General features: G+C 41.1%; 1 protein-coding gene and 1 pseudogene across 2 annotated transcripts in view; one reads left to right on the top strand and one right to left on the bottom strand.

Moving 5' to 3' along the window:
- LOC144339997 (uncharacterized) overlaps positions 1-7,230 on the bottom strand; it is an 87,072-nt gene extending 79,842 nt beyond the window's left edge. Inside the window, exon 1 of the mRNA XM_077997591.1 lies at positions 7,096-7,230. The gene's annotated coding sequence lies outside the window, so the exon portion shown is untranslated. The remainder of the gene's footprint in view (positions 1-7,095) is intronic.
- LOC701745 (T cell receptor beta variable 5-5 pseudogene) lies at positions 733-1,623 on the top strand (annotated as a pseudogene). The gene is made up of 2 exons (XR_013415956.1): positions 733-989; positions 1,115-1,623. The product of XR_013415956.1 is annotated as a T cell receptor beta variable 5-5 pseudogene (transcript).
- Positions 7,231-18,009: the final 10,779 nt, after the last annotated feature.

The raw sequence follows: 18,009 nt of genomic DNA on the forward strand, positions 1-18,009 counted from the left end.
TCATCTTTACATAATATCATTTCTTACAATGTGTCCTCAACATCCTGCTCTGCATATATTTCTCCACCATCTCCAAAATCCTCTTAGCCCAGTGCTCCTCAAACTTTAAGGTGCATGTAAATTATGACCTTGTTAAAATGCAGATTGTAATCCAATCAGTCAGGGTTGGAGCCTAAGATTCCCTGTATTTTGAACGAGAGTCCAAGTGATGCCAAAGCTGCCAGTCTATGACCACACTGAGTGGTGAAGCTCTAGATGACACCTACAATAATTACAGGCAGAAGGCCCCTCTTCTCAAGTATCATTTTGCACAGTTCCTGGACTAGGTCAGATACAGACCCTACTTACCACATATATCTCTGTACTACAAATATTATGTAATCAGTTTTCCTAAATCTAGGCACCAATATTTTTAAATATATTTCATGGTGTAAATAGAAATTAATTTTCTATAGTAAATACACTAAGTACCTAATCACATTCATCCATCTTTAATGTGAGTAGCAAAAAGCAAAGGCACTATCTTAATGGTTTTTGAGTGAGACTTTAGCAAATGCTATCTTTATGGAGAAACCCCTGGGCTGCTTTTTAGGATGTGAGAAAAGTGGGGTAAAGGGAGGAGAACTGGAGGAACATGGGACAGAGACAGGGATGGGGCAAATATGGGGACACCTGTCTCAAAGAAGCAGCAAATGATATAGAAAATAAATATCTGTTCCATCCCTGTTCCAGACAAGCCCATGTACCTGCAAAGTAGGAAGTTGTGTATCACATTGCAACAAGGAATGATCCTGGCCCCTGTAAAGTCAACAGCAACAGTCATCACAGGCGAATCTGCCTATCAGGGATTGGAGACTCTCTAAACTCCCGCCTCTCAACCCAGGAATCAGAGCCTGAGACAGACAGATGCTTCATTCCTGCATGAGGTGGTATTCCCGCCATGAGTCCTGGGCTTCTCCACTGGATGGCCCTTTGTCTCCTTGGAACAGGTGAGCACTGGGCAGAAAGGAAATCTTTGACTAAAGCTATCTAGTCCTCAGTCTACGCCTTTCATTCATAGCAGTAACACTGTTCTCCTTAACTCTGACTCCAAATTTGTCTTCTTTCTCTACAGGTCATGGGGATGTCATGGTCATCCAGAACCCAAGATACCAGGTTACTCAGTTGGAAAAGCCAGTGACCTTGAGTTGTTCTCAGAATCTGAACCATAAGGTCATGTACTGGTACCAGCAGAAGCCAAGTCAGGCCCCAAAGCTGCTGTTCCACTACTATGACAAAGATTTTAACAATGAAGCAGACACCCCTGATAACTTCCAATCCAGGAGGCCAAACACTTCTTTCTGCTTTCTTGACATCCGCTCACCAGGCCTGGAGGATGCAGCTGTGTACCTGTGTGCCAGCAGCAAAGACACAGAGGTGCAGTGCTGCCTCCCCTTTGTTCATAAACCTCATTGTTTCCCAGATCCAGGTGCTTTCTCTAGGACTTCTCCCCCGCCACCTCTCACAACAATAGGAAGTGGGTTTGTGACTGTCAATATCTCATCTGTAGACAGAGTTGAGTACAAACCAATAAAAACCATTGACAGTTATGCCAAGAATGGAAAAGTGGTTATACATGCCTAACATTCAGTTGGTGGTATTTTCCCAGAATTACATTTAGAACCCATGCTATCCTTTTCAGAAGACGAATAGGAATTTTTTCTTTCTTTTTTTCATTGTTTTAATCTAAGTCAGAGGCTTAGAAATATAAGAGGTGGTATGTGAAGAATGATGGAGACCCAATGTCGTATAAACTCAAGTCTCTGGCATTCGATTAAGTTTTATAGGATTTCATCCTCCTGGAGAATCCACGTTTTTAGCCCAGACCTGGAGCAACTACCTCATTAATGGGAGAATGAAAGCACAGGTGTCCCAAGATAAAAATCTCTCAGAGGAAAAACCACATTGGAGAGGGAAAAAAAAGAAGACCATACATTAATCTGCTCATATCTGGAGCTGGAGGTACTATTGTGACGACCAAATGGAAATCATAAATATATAAAGAAACGATGCTGAAAATAGAGTACATTTGGAGATGAAGATCATGGAGCCATCTGTATGGAAGATAGTAACAATGTCATTAAGGTGCATAAGAGTGCCAGCAAAAGTCAATAAGAAAAACTACAGGAGGGAAGAAGATGGAAGATCCTGCTCCCCTTAACGAAGATAAACAAAATGCTGAGTGAGAAATATTGCAACCTCATAAATTGTCACATGGAAGTATATAATTACAAATTACTTGATAATTAAAATCCCTCAATGAGAATGTATTCTGAGAAAAAAAGCAGCAAATATAGTTATATGGCTATCCAAAAATGTAAAATTTTGCACATTATGGAAAACAGTATGGCGATTCCTCAAGGATCTAGAACTAGATGTACCATATGACCCAGCCATCCCATTACTGGGTATATACCCAAAGGATTATAAATTATGCTGCTATAAAGACACATGTACACGTATGTTTATTGCAGCACTATTCACAATAGCAAAGACTTGGAATCAACCCAAATGTCCATCAGTGACAGATTGGATTAAGAAAATGTGGCACATATACACCATGGAATACTATGCAGCCATCAAAAAGGATGAGTTTGCGTCCTTTGTAGGGACATGGATGCAGCTGGAAACCATCATTCTTAGCAAACTATCACAAGAACAGAAAACCAAACACCGCATGTTCTCACTCATAGGTGGGAACTGAACAATAAGATCACTTGGACTCAGGAAGGGGAACATCACACACAGGGGCCTATCATGGGGAGGGGGGAGGGGGGAGGGATTGCATTGGGAGTTATACCTGATGTAAATGATGAGTTGATGGGTGCAGCACACCAACATGGCACAAGTATACATATGTAACAAACCTGCACATTATGCACATGTACCCTACAACTTAAAGTATAATAATAATAAATTAATTTAAAAAAAAAAGATAATATAGGAAAAACATGACAAGATCTATTACAAAAGAGCTTTTACAAATTATTTGCTTTAATGATATTAATGATAATATAATGACGGCTAACATTTACTAAGCACTTAATACATGCTAGACCTTAAGTCTTCTTCACATATATTTATAGTTCATGTAAGTTTTACAACAACCTCAGAAAATTAGTACTATTGTAACCTCACTCATTTAACCATGAGGAAACTGAGACACAGACAAGTAACTAGCCCTTTATCATGTATCTCGTTTGTGATAGAGCCAGGATCAAAATGTAGACAATTTACTTCCCAGGCTCATTCTCTCTTCAGAGTTTACATGGATTCTAAGTCAGACCTTCGAATAGGAAGGTAAATGGTTATAAACCGGAAGACTTCCACACTCTCACCAACATTGCCCTCGCTTTTCTTTGGGTCTTGGCCAGAGGGGTGAGCCCTGGTGACTATGCCTCACTGGTGACTAGCACTGAGTTGCACTGAGGACCAACACAGAGTAAGAAGGTCTTTGGGATAAACCAGGGAGGATGAAGGGTAAAAAATGCAGAACTTAAATCTTGATCCCAAGGGATCCTTTGAAGATGAATGAGTCTCCCTTAGAAGGTGAGAAATTAAACATAAACTCTTTAACTTGTAGAGATGTGAGGTGTTTTCCTCAAATAGTAAACTTTGAACCATGGTTATATGCATGGTAGGGAACCTATGAGGATGGAACATGGATGAAGAAGTGACAGTCTGTGCGGGGACAGGTGCAGGCAGAAAATCAGCTGCCTCCAAGAGTGGTGAGAGAAGCTGTAGAGCATCCTTTATCCAGACTAGCCCAACATGCAGTCCAGAAAGCTGTGAGATACGAGGAAAGGGTCACCATAAACTGCAAGCTGACTATGTCAAAAACGACACGTGGAGTCCGAGAGTGGGTACGTGTGGTGGTATCACAGATATACACCCACCCTCTTCCCGCCCAACCGAGAGAGAAGAGACCTACAGGTTTAGCACTTTCACCACAGGGACTAGAACCCTGGATTTAGCTAGAGAGGCTGGCTTAGACCTTTTCATGGTTCTTCCATATGAACCATACAATTTGGAACCATACTATTTAGAGATGATTGATTAATTTATATGACCTGCATAAAGCCTGTCTTTCTGGAGGAAGCTCAGGTTCAATAAAAATAGATTTCTCTCTTGTCCTTCTCAATCTTCCCTCCCTCCTTCTTTCCTTTCTTCCTGCCTGCCTGGCTTCCTCATTAAGCGTAGACATGAACTAGCCACCTGTATATTCTCTGAGTTATGCTGTTAGTGCTGACCACACATTAGTTTAACCTAGAAAAACTAACCCTGTTTTATTTTATCTGAGAGTCTGAGACCCCTCTTTGATCCTTAAAAACTTGCCAATTTCTTGCCAAGCAAATACGTGCAGGGTTTTAGAGAGCTGTAGGTAATAGAGACAAAATACAAACACCACACAGAATTTGGAGGCAGAGCCTTTAGAGCTCTGAAGCTTGAGGGCCCGCTGCTGCTCCAAGCCTGCCTTATAGCACCAGGTTCCTCTGCTGTGAGTCCCTTTGCCTCCTGAGGGCAGTGAGTCCTGGGCATAGATAGCCTGTCTGCCTCGGCCACTAACACTGTAGTCTTTTTCCACACCTTCCTCTGGTAATCCAATATTCAACCCCATTTTCCTCTCCAGCCCCTGCTCCCAGACTCTATGGATATCCTGATTACAGAGATAGAAAGAGAGGTGACACTCAGATGTGAGTGATGAAACTTACAATGGTGTAAACAAGACTCAGGACTTAGACTGCCTATTGATGTTCATTCTTATGTCATTTGTTCAGCAAATATGTATTTAGGAACTCCTGTATAACAGACATTGTTCCAGGTTCTGGAAATAAGGTAATAAACAAGCCAGATAGACTGATTTTAAACTCCTGGAAGTTATAAACCAAAGAGATGTACGTGATGAGAACAATGCCACTCTGGATAAGGAACCTGTTACCTTAACACTGGCCAGTGCAAACCCAGTCTGGCAGACATCTGTATCATCTAGACTTGTGAGGAATCCTACAGCTGTATAGCTCTCTGCATTTAAGGGCAAGCCTAGACAAGACAGAACCTCACTCTCATGAATCCATGCCCTAAGAAAGAGAAGAAACTTCCCTCATAGGAACATGGATGCGGTCTCGCAGTTTTCTCATCAAGTAGGAAAATTCGAACTGCTAAAACTTTGCACCAGAATTTAAGACAAATAAATTGTCTGGGTCATGCATTATTTACAATGCATTTAACTATTTTCCCTAATATGAATCTGTTGATGAACCACTTATGTGGCATATAAGCAGGACTTATATTCAAACGTTAGATGTGGTGCTTTAGAAGATATATTAAAATTATTAGAATCTGATTTACATTTTTAATAGTAATACAAAATATAAAGTACCACAGCTTGTTCAGAAGAAACGGGATTTCTGAAATCTACCAGAATAGCTTTCTAAAAGCCACTATCTTATGGTCTTTTTTTTTTTTTTTTTTTTTTTTTTTGAGACGGAGTCTCGCTCTGTCGCCCAGGCTGGAGTGCAGTGGCCGGATCTCAGCTCACTGCAAGCTCCGCCTCCCGGGTTCCCGCCATTCTCCTGCCTCAGCCTCCCGAGTAGCTGGGACTACAGGCGCCCGCCACCTCGCCCGGCTAGTTTTTTGTATTTTTTAGTAGAGACGGGGTTTCACCGTGTTAGCCAGGATGGTCTCGATCTCCTGACCTCGTGATCCACCCGTCTCGGCCTCCCAAAGTGCTGGGATTACAGGCTTGAGCCACCGCGCCCGGCCTCTTATGGTCTTTAGTGGGCTAAAATAGTTATAATGATGGATTGGAAAAATGGATGTTTGAGTGCATAAGGTTCACGAGTATAAGAAAGAATTGGTACCTCCTAGCTATAGATTATCGGTTTCAGAGGATGAGAATGAATGTGTCCTCATCCTTATTTTAATTTTGAAAGACAATGCAGATATCCCTACTATGGAATAGTTTATTACATCACCACCTATAGAGATTAACAACACTAGATGTTTCCAAGTCTCTAAGAGGCCAAGAAGTATTAACCCAAGATCAGATTCAGGTAATTGATCGTGACTCATGAATTTTCAGAGATTCCCCAATGGTTATTTTTAAATCTTCAGCAGTTACGTCTTTTTCTCTGGGGAGAGGGTATTTAAAGCTCCTCACGCAGCCATTCTGGAACTACGTCTACCCTCCTGCCCCCTGCCCCTAAAACAGTTTACAGAAATAGGTGTCCAGACCGTGGGCTGTAGTTCACCAACTCCTGCTCTAGCCTAATTTTGTCTCATTACTAGAGCATGGACATTCTGTGGATGCTGGTGAAGCCTTTCTGGGGTTTCTCTCCAATGCCTTTTAAAGCTTTTCCCTACACAGACACAGATTACTGTTTAGCCCAAAATTTAAGATAATTCCTCTAGACATCTGGAGTTCTTGTGCAGCTTCCTCCTCTCTGGTGATCTTTCCTTGAAAATTCTAGTTGCCTCAGCCCCTGCTGATTTTGTAACCTGTTTCCGCAACTCAAAATTTGCCATGCTCTGTTGCTCTGTTCCCCACTCTCTGTGTGCAGAAATTGCCCCCGTGTTTTGGTGCTTTGGCAGAATTACAGTTCTGTGCTGCCTGCTTTCCAGTGGCTGAATACAATTGTTTCGTATATCCTGTTAATTTGTGTTACTTGTATACAGCAGGATGCCAAAGGCAATTGGATTCTACGAAGTGATCACGTCACAGAGAAGCTGCCGATAGAGGTGGAGAGAGCCACACAGAGAGCCGCCTGCCTCGGCTGCCTGCTCTTCCCCTGATTCTGCCATGAGCCCCATATTCACCTACTTCACAATCCTTTGTCTCCTGGCTGCAAGTAAGTCCCTGTTCTGCAATCGTCAGCTCCCTGCTCTAAGCCTTTCATCCATGTCATCAAACTCCCTCACGGGCTCAGTCTCCAACTCCCGTCTGCTTTCTTTACAGGTTCTCCCGGTGAAGAAGTCACCCAGACTCCAAAACATCTTGTCAAAGGGGAAGGACAGAAAGCAAAATTATATTGTGCCCCAATAAAAGGATACAGTTACTTTTTTTGGTACCAACGGGTCCTGAAAAAAGAGTTCAAGTTCTTGATTTCCTTCCAGAATGAAAATGTCTTTGATGAAACAGGGATGCCCAAGGAAAGATTTTCAGCTAAGTGCCCCCCAAATTCACCCTGTAGCCTTGAGATCCAGGCTACGAAGCTGAAGGATTCAGCAGCGTATTTTTGTGCCAGCAGCCAATCCACAGTGTTAAATATTAGCTAATCTTAGGGCACAAACTCATCACAGACCCAGCTCAGGAAGCAGGTAGTGTACTAGATTGGAAGGAAATAACAGAAACTAGAACTAGCTTAAGCCAAAGGGGAATGTATTATAAGGCTAAATGTATGTCCCATAGAACCGCAAAGCAAGAACACAGGAACTTCCCAGAAATAAACTGCAATGAAACCTTAGAACTAGTGGCTCACGCCTGTAATCCCAGCACTTTGGGAGGCTGAGGCGGGCGGATCACGAAGTCAGGAGATCAAGACCATCCTGACTAACATGGTGAAACCCCGTCTGTATTAAAAATAAAGCAAAACAAAACAAAAAAAAACATTAGCCGGGCATGGTGGCAGGTACCTGTAGTCCCAGCTACTCCAGAGGCTGAGGCAGGAGAATGAAAGAAAGAAACTTTAGAACCATGGCATGGCCAACTGACAACTTATTTTTTATATACCTTGTCCACCTGATTGTTCTCTTTTATTATAAGTAGTCTTTTCTGTTTCTTAGGTCTCACAGTGATTAGAAAATTGCAGATTCAGATGTTAGTCCTCCAGTCAATTGAGACTAACCTGACTTTCTCTCATGCTAGATTACAAATCTAGAGTGCGGGGGGTGTGGGGGTGGGAAATGTGATCCTGCTTTACTCAATAACGTGCTCTTGGAAATCCAAGGGAATTGAGTTATTTTGAACAAGATGGTATCTGGGAGCCTGTCCCTCTGACCTTGTGGACCAAGGATTTCAAGGGGTGGAATACAGTCAGAACATCCAATAGGCACCCATCACAAGTGAGAAGTCAGGGATAATTAATACATTTTCTGGAATATGGAGACCTTGGGAAAAGAGAAGGTTTGGAGAGAGGATCAAAACCTTAGTATTTAGAACAATATCAGACCACTTAAAAGATCGGGTTAATCTTTCTTTAAGAAATTAAACCGGCCAGGTGTGGTGGCTCATGGCTGTAATCCCAGCACTTTGGGAGACCAAGGAGGGCAGATCACCTGAGGCTGGGAGTTTGAGATCAGCCTGACCAACATGGAGAAACCCCATCTCTACTAAAAATACAAAATTAGCCAGGTATGGTGGCACATGCCTGTAATCCCAGCTACTCGGGAGGCTGAGGCTGGAGAATCTCTTGAACCTGGGAGGGGGAGGTTGTGGTGAGCCGAGATCACGCCACTGCACTCCAGCCTGGGCAACAAGAGTGAAACTCTGTCTCAAATACATAAATAAATAAATAAAATAAAATAGAAGAAAAAAATTAATCCTAGATAACACAAAAAGCATGTTCATTTTAAGTGTGACAACTTCAGCTCCTACAAATTTGCTAACTGGCCTTTATGGCACTGAAGGAGAACAGATTAATGTGCTCTTGGTGTAAAACATATCAATGCACAGACAATTAAAAAATCTTTAGGTATATGATTCAAATTATAACGAGCAGCAATGTATTCAACATCAATATTCCTAATGAGGCATTATGGTAACAACATTACCTAGGCAGGAGACACACTTATGTTGAGCAGTTATAGAATTCAAAATAACTCTGCTAACATTTGATAATCTAATCTGTTCACAGATCTGGTCACCACCTAGTATTCGCCTTGAGAGAAATTCCTTTATTCTCTCCAGTAACATCTACTCTTATTTCAGTATAAGTTGAACCCAGTTGTCTTACTTCCAGAAGTCCAAAGTTACTTCTTTTCTTCGGAAAAAAAAAATCACTCTGACCCCTGCAAACAGAAGTTCTCACTTTATCACTTTTCTGATCTATTTAATATTATACCTTTTCATTTCAAGATCGTTTTCCTTCTCTTCCTCAAGCCCAGTCTTGCTGTTGGTGGTCTACATCTTTGCTTTTGTCACAGAGAAGTCACTCCTCTAGATGCCATCTTCAGCTTTTTCTTGAAATATTTCCATTCTAACAAAATTGTTCTCCTAAAGATTAAAATTACATACTTACCAGACCAAAAGAGACATGTGTGTTTCTTTGCCTGCTTGATCTCTTTGAAGCTCTTGACAATACTGACCATGCCCTAAGTCCTAAGCATTAATTTTTGCTCAGTTCCATTTACATCATTTTCAGCTAGGTTTCTCATTTTCTCTCTGTTCTTTTTGTTTTCAGTGCAGTTCCCAGAAACTAAATCTATCCATTTAATATTCTCTTTCCCAGGAAAATTCTTCTCATTCTATTTAAGGTTTAACATTCTAGTTTAATGGGAAAATGGTCTTCTTTTTTGCTTAGCCTTTTAAAAATCTCTACTGAAAAGATTTTGAATACAGAAATTAGCTGGGCATGGTGGTGGGATCCTGTAATCCCAGCTACTCAGGAGGCTGAAGCAGGAGAATCTCTTGAACCTCAGAGGCAGAGGTTGCAGTGAGCCGAGATTGCACCACTGCACTCCAGCCTGGGCAACAGAGAGAGAGTCTGTCTCAAAAGAAAAGAAAAGAAAAAATTGTGAAGTGTGGGTCTGAGACAACTTTTCTCAGTGTCACCTGAGGGAGGGGTTAAACAGGTATATTCTAGGACAGGGTCAGAATTTCAGAGTCGAAATTTCTTGTTGGTGGGTTTTAGGAATATATATCATTGCTCTTGAGTATTTCTGTTTGTGCTAAAGTTCTGCCCCGAGGACTTCATAAGATTAATAACATTGCAAATCTTCTGTAGTGTTTTACAATTTTGTTCTTCATTTTTAAATTCTCACTTTCTTCTCTTTCCTTTTGCACTTCCTCTCATGTTTTCCTTAATCTTCAACTTTCCTAAGCACCTGCAAGTGGGATTGGAGCCTTGTTTAACATCATCCGTGTAGCAATATAAGGATGAGGCCAAATATTTGAACCAAGGATTCCCATCTCCTATGGAAGGTGCCCTGAGGTTGTGGGTGTTGCTGGGGACATGATGTCACGGCCAGATCCTACCTCATGGGGCCAAGGGAACCCAGAACTTTCACTGCTCTTTGCTACTGAACATCAGAACCCATCGCTGGGAGTGCCTTGCCCTGCCTGACCTCGCCATGGATATCTGGCTCCTCTGCTGGGTGACCCTGTGTCTCTTGGGGGCAGGTGAGTCCAGGTATACAAAAAACTTGCATAAAAGGTGTTTTTGACTGGGCGTGGTGGCTCACAGCCACAATCCCAGCACTTTGAGACGTTGAGGTGAGTGGATCACCCGAGGTCAAGAGTTCGAGACCAGCCTGGTCAACATGCTAAACCCCTTCTCTACCAAAAAATACAAAAATTAGCCAGGCACAGTAGCGTGCTCCTGTAGTCCCAGCTACTTGGGAGGCTGAGGTGGTAGGATCACTTGAACCTGGGAGGTGGAGGCTGCAGTGAGCAGAGATCACGACATTCCATTCTAGCCTGGAAAACAGAGAAATACCCTGTCTAAAAAAAAAAAAAGATGTTTTCTTTGGGTGTCCCTTCACCTTCTATGGCTTCTGTCTTCTTCCACAGGACACTCAGAGCCTGCAGACAGCCAGACCCCTGGACACAAGGTCACCGAGATGGGACAGGAGGTGATTCTGAGGTGCGATCCATCTTCTGGTCACATATTTGTTCACTGGTACCAACAGAGGCAAGAAATGAAGTTTCTGATTTCCTTCCAATACTAAAACATTGCAGTTGATTCAGGGATGCCCAAGGAACGATTCACAGCTGAAAGACCTAACGGAACGTCTTCCATGCTGAAGATCCATCCCGCAGAGCCGAGGGACTCAGCCATGTATCTCCGCAGTAGCGATGGCACAGCGTGACTGAGTCAGTTCCCTCCAGGGTGCAAACTCTCTGGCTGCTCTCCTCCCCCACTGAACTCCAAGAAGACATTTGCAAAAGTCTCTTCCTCATCTTCCTACCCCAGATGTGGCTGCAGCTGCTACCAGGAGAGTACAAGACCATGAATTAATGTCTTAAATGGTCGTGATGGGTACACTGGGCAATGGGCTCCCGAAACTACCCAAATACAGAACAAGACATTCTGTGGATTAGGAGGAATCCACATGTTTAGAAGGAAGGGCCCCCAAAGCAATTTCCAAGTGCAGAGACCAGATATCTGAGGTTGATATTACTTACCAAAACGCAAAAACATTCCCATTGATGTTATCTCAAACACGGTTCTCCCGCAAACTCTTCCCCCACCAACGTACCCCAGCAGAGACAATGACATGTACATTTGTGGAACAGCCTGCTGACTACTGCAGATCCACCGCCTCAACAAGACCAACTTTCCCTGGAGGGCAGTGACTAAACCAAACTGCAAGGCAGAGGGCAACATGACCCTCTTAGGGGATGGATGGCAGAGAAACACTGACTGAAATCCCCACTCGGGGACTGTCCTAGCAAATTCAGTTCCTCACACGGCTGCCCAGGGGAGTGTGACGTTTTATTCTGTTATTTCAAACACTCAACTGTTCCTTTCTCTCTCTTGTAGGCCCTAGACTCACAGACACTGGAATTGGAGTCAGAAAAATTGCTTTCTAATCCCAAATCTGGTTTTGTTTACTCCCCTCCAGCTGTGAAATCCTGGCAAATGCCCTTACTTCTCTGGGACTCAGTGTCCTCCTCTTCAAAATTAGGGACTTGCTCTAATTAGTCTCTAAGATCTGATACAACTATGATTATTTGGCTCACTATTTATTTATTTATATAAATATTAGAATATTTATATATACATTTAACATAAATATTTAATTATATTTAATAGAAACATAAAAATTATAACATTTTATATGAATAAATTTATATCAATAAATATATATTTACTGATATCAATATATTTATATCACATAAGATTTTTATATAAATATATGCAAATATATTTTATGTAAATATTATTTAATACAAATATAAAAAATATATTTTATATATAAATATATGTGTGTATGTATAATCTATTCATCTATCTACAGCTATTTTACGCATGCGACAATTAGGGTTGCTATGGAAGACATCACTACCGGCTGGCAAATATGAATATAATTACATATGCAGATAACACAGATCCAGAAACTATGTGGTTGCAAAGGACATTATAGATAACCCCTACATACCACAACTTTGAGGCTAATTTGAAATGTGGTATGTGAAGGTGTTATACCTTTCCTACAATCCCCTCCACTGCTGCTAGATGGCAGTAAAGGAACATGTTAGAAAGTCTGGCGAGGGGCCGTCGTGATTCAGCACGCAATCCCGGTTTAGTCTTGTTGTCCTGGCGTAATTGTTAATAGCATCCTCTTTCACATACAAAAGTGTCTCAATTTGAACATTAAACTATACAGTCATTGTAGATAATGATACAAATGATAGCATCTCTGTTAACAGTAGATTGTGTATTAATGTTGCAGTACCTTCATTTCTTTGTTTCGGTTTAATGAAATAGATTTTTTTAAATTATAGAAGAAATAAACACGAAGCTATAGCATTGGTCTGCTTTTTGTCATTTGACTATTTAAATATATCCCAGCCCTACTTATAGTTTGTATTAGCGATATGTGGTGTATGAAGCCTCAAATTAAAAACTCAGCTTGGTCTTCTTAGCGCTTTTGTCACCGTCTGCCCAGCACCCACTGCCTTTCAATGTGTTCCAACATTTCCCAATTCCTGCCTGCTAATAAACCTACCAGGATATTTCCAGACCTGCTTTCTCTGTAAAGAAAACCAAGCGACGTCGACTTTCCCTCATTCATCTACTAATACATAAATGTCACCACATGCCAGTGACAACAGGGTAAAATAAGTAATAAAAGTGAAACAGGATAAAAGAATTGTTATATACTTATTGGCCTTCCAGAGAAATCCACCCTCTTCTCTCCAGTCTCCTGCCCACCCTGCCAACAATGTCATTGGCTGTAAAAGTACCTCATGTTCATTTAGCACTCTACAGTTTACTGAGTAATTTGTTGTTTATTTTCATGCTTTAATTGTATGTTTCCAGGTTCTCTGAGCATTTGAGCTCCTGCTCTTCCCAGAGACTACAAGGCTTTCATAACAAGGCCAGCCCCTTTCTCTCTCCCCTTCTGCCAGTGCCCATCATTTGAACCAAATTTTCTTTCTGCCTCTCTTACTTGGTTCTTTTCCAACTTGTGCCTTCTGTTTGGTCTCTTAAAATATTTCCTTATTCAGTGACACTCCCTCAAGTAAGGCATCTTGATTGCCTGCCTTGGAAATCCTCAGAATTACAGAAATGTCTTTGGTGTTCACCTTGGCACTTATATGTTTCATATATATTTTCATAAATAATAAAAATGTTCATATATTTTCCATACATAATAAAAATGTCCCTTCAACATGCATAATATATAACAAGATAGTGATCTTCCACCTAATGTCTTGGACAATGTGACTCCTGATAGTCATAGTCTTTGACCCCTACTCACTCATGATTAAAGAAATACCTTTCTCTCAAAGGAACTATCTGTGTTCACAGTGTTAAGTCTCATCCTGGATGCCGCAAGAAGACGTTCAAATGTCCACTGCCCACCCAGGTATGTGATGCTGCCTGCCATGGGTCACTAGAAGGTGACAGTTAAAAGTATAGACTCTGGAATAAAATAATGCAGACCACAATTCTGGCTTCTCTACTCAAATGCTATGCAAACATGAGCAAGACTATCAATCTCTCTATGCCTCATTTGCTCACCTCTAAAATGAAGATAATAGTACCTACCTGAGGCTGAGCACGGTGGCTCATGCCTGTAATCTCAGCACTTTGGGAGGCCGAGGCAGGTGGATCACCTGAGGTTGGGAGTTCGAGACCAGCCTGATCAACATGGAGAAATCCCATCTCTAGTAAAAATACAAAATTAGCTGGGCGTGGTGGCACATGACTGTAATCCCAGCTACTCAGGAGGCTGAGGCAGGAAAATCTCTTGAACCCGGGAGGCAGAGGTTGAGGTGAGCCGAGATTGTGCCATTGCACTCCAGCCTGGACAGCGAGAGTGAAACTCTGTCTCAATAATAACAATAATAATACCTACCTGATAGTATTGGGTTAAATAAAATAATTCATGAAAATCTCTAGTACGGTGCCTAAAACTCGAACTCTAGTATACCTAGGTTTGGCCTACTATTATGATGTGTTATTATCTAGGATTGCTGTGCTCCAGCTTTTTGCTGAGTTTCATGGTTTGGCTCTTACTGGACCACTGACGGAAGTAACTCCATGACTGGTTATTCTGTCATTACCCCCAGATACTGTGCGATACCTTCAAATCTACTACAAACAACGAGTGTGCATTTCTTTTGCTTGTTCCATCCAAGTGGAAAGAAATCTGTCCAGAGATGTCATTCTGCTTCAGTCAATCCAGCCGTGCCAGACAGTATCAGCATAAATGTCAAAATTACCATATGTGGTCAACATATGCTGATACTGTGACCATATGCTACATGGGACTTGTTCCCTTAATTGTGAATAAGAGAACTATTAGTGTAGGTATTATTATCCCCAATTTTTAGGCTCAGAAAGAGTAATAATTTGTCCAATGTCTCACAACTATGAGTACGTTTCCGGGCAAAGATTGGAAATGAAGGAATAACTTTTTTTCTAGTAAGATTACAAGAATGACCTTAGTTTCTTTCTAAGCAAACATAGTGTATCATCACAACAGTTATATTAAATCAGCTCAATAATCTCCTAGAAGAACATATTGTAATATTCATTAGAGGTGGCATGGGCTTTGTTGAAGAGGGCAAAAATCTAGGCAGGATATCGCTATATGTGAAGTACCATGCTAGATATTTCACATATAGTATTTCATTTCATCCATACCAGCAACTCAAAATTGTATTACTTATTCCTATTTTACTAACAAAGAAATTGAAGTTTAAGGAGGGGAAGTGCAGGATGTACACTAAGCCGATTGTAGAGCTGGCATTTGTAATCAGGGATTTTATTTAATTCTATTTGCTCTACTATCATCATGTTGAATTAAGAATGACACCCAGCCAGCTGGGTGAGCTGGTTGACACCTGTAGTTCTAGCTATTTGGGAAGCTGAGGCAGGGGGGTTTCTTGATCCCAGGAGTTCGAGGCTGCAGAGATATGATCATGCCACCAAACTCCAGCCTGGGTCACAGAATGAGACCCTGTCTCTAAAATTTTTTTTTAAAAAGAAAATTTCAAAAAAGAATAAAAATTTATATTTTTATATATATATATATATTTTAAGGCTAGGTGTGGTGGCTCGTGTCTGTAATCCCAGCACTTTGGGAGGCTGAGGCGGGCATATCACGAGGTCAGGAGATCTAGACCATCCTGGCTAACATGGTGAAACCCCATCTCTACTAAAAATACAAAAAATTAGCCAGGCGTGGTGGTGGGCGCCTATAGTCCCAGCTACTCGGGACGCTGAGGCAGGAGAATGGCGTGAATCCAGGAGGCAGAGCTTGCAGTGAGCTGAGTTCACACCACTGCACTCCAGCCTGGGCGACAGAGTGAAACTCCCTTTCAAAAATACATAAATAAATAAATTTTATTTATATATATATATATGTATATGTTTGTGTGTGTGTATATATATACATACACATATACATACATGTATATGTTTGTGTGTGTGTATATATATACATACACATATACATACACATATATATATATACATACACACACACACACACACATACATATTTTAAAGAATGAGAAAGGAACTAGAACAAGCAGAGAGAAAAAGCCCAGGGGCATGACAGCTGAAGGATGACTAATGGAAGTTGAAAATAGGAAGCTGAAAGGTACAGAAATATTGCTCGAAGACAAACTACAAGTTATCTGGAGAAAGACAAGAATAAGAACAGTTCCTACAGGTTTGAACACAGCACATTATTTCTCCTTCCTATACAGTGACCACCAAAATTGTCAATAGTGTGGACAAATGCTAGTGCCATTGTTTGTGGCTAAACAGAAATTTTGACACTTGGGAAGGCTGGCATGAGATTGAACAGTTGCCATGGTGACCTGAGATAGATATTTTGATTGATGATGAGTAGATACAAAGTGCCAATGCTTAAGACCCAGCTTCAGATACTTAGGATTTAGTGGAGTGGCTGTTTTGACCATTTCTGACACCTGGCTTGGGCTGCACAGGAAGTAGGGCTTCTTGATAGGGAGGAGCTAATGCAGGGACTGTGATGTGCCAGGCTATTTGGGTTGGGGTGGAGGAACCACAGAGAGACAGACATAAGCTCTCTCCCTTATTTATGAGACATACCTACGGATCCCATCCTAGGCCCCAGATTCTTTGTTACGTGGCCTTTTCTACTGGGAGCAGGTGGGGCATTCCAGTTCTAGATGTTCCGGGACCTGGCTTGAAGCTTTTCACTGATGACTGCATCATTAGGTTTGCTTCTCTGCTCTTTCTGCAGTTCCTGCCTTTTTTTCGGTCTTTCAGTCATCTAGAAAGGACAATATCCAATCAGAAGTTGAGAATAAGACAAGCTTAGGAAGACATTGAGGAATGTCTCATATTGTGGCATTGATAAATCCAAGAACGGAGCCACAGCTTGCTTATAGCTGCTTAGAGTAAAATGATTGATCAGAAAAAGTAATTCCTAAGCATTTGTAGACAGTCTGCCCAAGGCTAATACATTTATTCACAGCAAAATATCTGCTACCTAAAATGACTCTGCAAGCTACCCCTACAACACCAGCTTCTCAGAGTAATGCAATCACCTGGTTGCAATAGGAAATTATCCTGGCTTCAGTTATCTAGTAGAACAGGTGTACATGTCAATCTCAGAGCTCTTGAGAAGACCCAGTAGCCCCAGACCCATGCAATTATATTATAAGCACTCAAGTAACTTCTCGGCTAAAGGGAGAATGGTGCAGGAAAGAGAAAAAAAGTGATTTGTGTCTTTTGAGGTCAACTTGCTTAGAAATTTTAGGGAGGATAAACTGAGTCTTGACTAATGGGAAATTTAATTAATTTAGAGAGTTATTAAATAATAGCTCCTGCACATCAGGGACTATGATAAATGTTATTAACAACACAAAGAAGAATAAGACTTTCCCTTCTAGGAACATACCATTTAGTGGGAAGAAAGACAGCTACACTCACAGACAGATACACTCACACAGATACACTCACACACATACACACACACACACACACATGCACACACACTTAAACAAAAGTGGTAGAAGCTGAGGGAAATCCCACTAGATAGACTTAAAGGAAGTGCTGCATTTGCTCAGACTTAGAGGTGAAAACCAAGAATATTGGTGGAAAAGAATGTTTTAAAGCAACCTTGAATGATGCTTGCACTGGCTATTGGAATGAGAAAATGAAGGTTTAGGCTGAGGAGGGAGCAGGACTGTCACTGAAGTGGGAAGGCACACATGAGGTCAGCAAAACCGGAGCACAGTGTAATGTCATTAGGGGTGAAGTCAAGAAAGTAGCTTAAAATTAAGCCATAGAGAATCCAAAGATTTTTAATTTTCTTTTGATTTCAAAAATGATCTTTTCACATTATTGAGCAAGAAAATAATTAAGCCATCTACATATTAGACAAAGTTGTCAAAAGCAACTAAATGGAGGGATGTTAAAATGGGAAAGAAAAAAGGTAGCACATTTAACGTATAGCTAACAATACTGTATTATACACTCAAAAATGTGTTAGCAGGGTAAGTCTCATAGCACAAACAATAAAATAAATTTCCTAAAGAAAAAGTTAATTATTGGAATTGCCTAGACAGGAAATTATGAGACT

Source organism: Macaca mulatta, chromosome 3 (assembly GCF_049350105.2).
Source record: "Macaca mulatta isolate MMU2019108-1 chromosome 3, T2T-MMU8v2.0, whole genome shotgun sequence".
Classification (NCBI taxonomy): Eukaryota; Metazoa; Chordata; class Mammalia; order Primates; family Cercopithecidae; genus Macaca; species Macaca mulatta.